A 4,272-nucleotide genomic window follows, 5' to 3' on the forward strand; every position below is an offset into this window, starting at 1 on the left:
TTTCTGCTGAAAATAAGAAACCATCATACCCATTTCTTGTGCAACTGTTCTATACCAATATAGAACGTGTGGGTACAATTGGTGGTTCTGAAAAAATTAAAACCCTTGTTAAAGGAATGGAGATTGAATTAACTACTAAAACAATTGGTAAAATATTCAACATTCCTTATCAAGGAGTTTCTCTTAGCTCTGTTAGGATGAATGATTCAGACTTGCTATCCAATCACATATTTCTTCCAGGACATGGAAAACCTTTGAACAATTCAAACAAACTTCGTCCATTTCCTAGGTTCATTGCTCGTATCCTAGCCTATAACTTATTTCCAAAAACTGGAAGTTTTCATTTCATTTCCCTAGAATTAGCAAAAGCTATATATGCTATTATGGGAAATATTCAAGTTAATTGGGCTGAGGTTTATTTTGATAATTTTCTGACCATTCCTAGAGGATTTCTTCCTTATGGTGCATTCCTGACTAAGATCTTTGATAAATTCCATGTTGATCTCAAATCTGAAAAATCTGTTGTCCGTTCAATTGAATTTTTTGATTCAAATGCCCTAACTAGGATGAAATTGACAAATTTTGAAATCCAAGATCACAATCCTCAAAATGAACCTGTTCAAAATGAACCTGAACTTCAACAAGAAGATATTCCACAAACCTCAACTCAAGCTGGAGCCTCTTCAAGTCAACCACCACCATTTCCTACTGAACCTTCATGTTTTTCAGACGTGCAATACAATACTTTGAGTGCACGTATCCTAGAACTGGAAACTGGTCAAAGAGCTATATATGCACAGAACAGATATATCATCAGTAATCAAGAAGACTTAATCAAAAAGTTTGAAGACTTGGACTCAAAGCTTAATTCATATTTTCAAGGCCATCAACCTCCTCCAGCACCTTAGGTTTTGTTTCTGTTTTTTTGTTAAAACAATTATGTTATTATGTTTAAAACTATGTGGTTGTCATTATGTTTAAAACTATGTGGTTTTGTTGCTATTATGTCAAGTTTGCTACAATATGACTGTATGTTAAGTTTGCTATTATGTCAAGATTGCTATTATGTGTTAAGTTTTCTACTATTTTGGTTAGTTAATATAACTGCTATATATATTTTAAACAGATCATGGTGATGAACATTATGGAACTTGTGGTCTTTATGGCAAGTCTTTGCCTACCAATTTGGATGGGTGAAGTTATGGACTATGTTCATAACCTTGATGATTTGTTTGAAGTGTTAACTCATGTTGACGAAATTATGTTATGTTTAGGTTCTTCTTCTTTTTGTTGATAACAAAGGGGGAGAAATAGTTAAGTTTTATATTATTTATTATGTATGTTAAAAAACTTTGCATATATGCAGGGGGAGTAAGTATTACATGTTTTAAAATTTAATATGATGCATAAATTATTTGTTATCATCAAAAAGGGGGAGAATGTTGAATATCATTTCTCCATGATAATGTTTTGATGATAACAATTTATATTGTGTGTATACTAACTTTCATATGCAGATTTCAATATCAGAATATGTACAAGTGCAAGTGAATATCAAGGCATTTTGAAGTGAAGAAAATGAAGAACAAAAGATAATGTATTTGAATTTTTCTTTGCTTAGAATATTTGTACAAGCCTTGATCACACACACGCACACACACACATTTTTAGAATACACTAACACAGGCTTAGTGTGTTGGTTAACTATAGAAATCCCCTATGTTAACCATTAGAATAATAGTTAAAACTTAATTATAAAAACTCATTATTTCTGAATTTTTGATCTTAATAGTCGACTAATTAGGATAGTAGTCGATTACTCATGTATATAACTCAAATACAAGTTTCTGTCTTTTTACAGTATAGTCGACTAATAGAGATTATAGTCGACTACTGAGATGTTTGACAGAAACATAAGTTTCTGTCTTTTTACAGTGTAGTCGACTAATGACTACAGTAGTCGACTACTGAAGAAAAATATAAATTTTCAAGTTTCTGTCTGAACTCAGTGTAGTCGACTAATTATCATTATAGTCGACTACTGAGAACATTTTCCGAAAACACAGAGTCTGTCTGAACTCAGTGTAGTCGACTAATGACTACAGTAGTCGACTACAAGAGACAGTTTTTCAGTTTTCAGAATTTGAATATCTGACAGTTTTTGGCCGTTTTTAAACGTTTTCAAACTTTAAAAACTTGTCTTTTCAAGGGGTATATATAGGTTATTTGTTCAGAAAAATTGGAAAAATATACATACCCATAAGCTTTGATTCCACTCCGCATGTAAGCCCGATTCAAACGGTAATCGGTAAAAGCATGTCAAATCCGTTGAGGGCTGAGGATTTGCCAAAAATCCTAAGTCAACGTCTGATACACGTTGCTGTTTAGTCTTTTCACAGGAGAAAGACGAAGCTACGTATTCAATATCATAGCACTAAAATGGTTAACTCTTTTAGCACAACGTCACATGCAGAACGGATTTAGACAATCTGTATGCTAGCCCGATTCAAACGGTAGTCAGTAAAGGCTTATCAAACCTGTTGAAGGCTGGGGGTTAGCCAAAAATCCTAAAGTCAACGCCTAACACGCGTCGCCGGGTAGTCTATTCCCGTGAGAAAGACGAAGTCTACGTATTCAATATCGTAGCACTAAGAGCGTTAACTCTCTTAGCACAACGTCACATGCGGAACGGATTTAGATAATCCGCATGCTAGCCCGACTCAAACGGTAGTCGGTAAAGGCTCATCAAACCCGTTGATGGCTGAGGGTTTGCCAAAAATCCTATAAATACGAGAGTCACTGACGTATCAGCTTCATTAGTTGGTCTCGTGACTTGAGCATCCAACGACATTCGAAACCCTAGGGTCAACGCCGGTCAACGCGTAACCCTAGGTCAACGCCGATCAATGCGTTGCAACGAAAGAATCAATACTCCGAAAAGTATACGAGTATAAACTGCTTCTTAATACTCCGATCACTTGGGACCACCATGCTCCAATACCTTAAGAGCTTAAACTGTGTATACTCCAATAAGGTATACGAGTATAAACTATTCCTTATTTTTGCTTGAGAAGTTTCTGGAGAATATTTTTCTAAAAATATTCTTAAGGATAACTCAACAACACTACGCCGGACAACGCGTCGCAAATAAAGACTCAGAGCCAACAATCGATGGTCAGTTCTATGTTGAACCAGCAAACACGAGCTAAAAGATAAAAAAAATCAGGAATCAACTTCAAGTTCAAATTTCCGACAACGGTCAGATAATAAATGCAGCACCGGAACTCTTACAGACATTCGACAAAGCACCGAATAGCCTGAAGGATTGAAGGAATCAAGAACAGAAGCCATTCTAAAGTCCCGTTACACCGACTGAAGGTTGGGACAATCATATCCAAAGCATTCCAGACTCTTCTATAAAAGAACGAGACTGAAATACTTTGGAGGGGGTATCTGTAGGCGTATAAAATTACTTATAGGTCCCTTAGCTCAGCTCGACACAAACCGACGAACCATCGGGTGACATATCCAAACACGAGCGTCAGTCCACAACGCCAAAGCCAAGTGACACGCAACGAAGCGGATTAACGAGGCGACGAGGCTAACGAACCGCACGCAAACAATGGAATACATCCATTCGCATGTGGAATCAAGCAAACAGTTCGGTGAGTCAACGAGTCATCCAACCATAGAACGGATTTGAACTCAAATACCGAGGCGGATTTACTGCCATATTGGGATTCGGACTGTCAAATCAGAGTCCGGATCAACAACGAAGCGGGTTTACTGCCAAATCAGGATTCAGATTAACAAATCAGAGTCCAAATCAACCACGAGACCAGAAAAAACGTCAAAAACCCAAACACCAAGGGGACTCGGCCAAAACCGAGCCACCTATAGGTGGCTCGGCCAAAGCCTAGCCACCTATAGGTGGCTAGGTGGTCGAGCCACCTATGGGTGGCCGGCCAGATCTGTGCCCGGGCACAGTGAGGGTAGCCTATAAATAGGCCCCCCTTGGTTCATTTTCAGAGGTTGGAATTTTTGGAGGCGAAGCTCTGCTGGATTCAAGGCTCAGAACTCAGAAAGATTTAAGCTTTGGGACTTTGAGGACTTGCTCTTCCAGATCCGGTGCTCGGCGATTGTCAACGCCAAATAAGGCAAGAGTTCGAGAGGAACCGGATCTCAGATCTACGTAGTCATCCTCCGGATCAAAGCTTGGCCTTTGATCCCGAGAACTAGGACGATTATTTCCTTGGTGAATTAATCCCCCCG

The sequence above is a fragment of the Asparagus officinalis genome, chromosome 1 (genome assembly GCF_001876935.1).
Source record: "Asparagus officinalis chromosome 1, Aspof.V1, whole genome shotgun sequence".
Lineage (NCBI taxonomy): Eukaryota > Viridiplantae > Streptophyta > Magnoliopsida > Asparagales > Asparagaceae > Asparagus > Asparagus officinalis.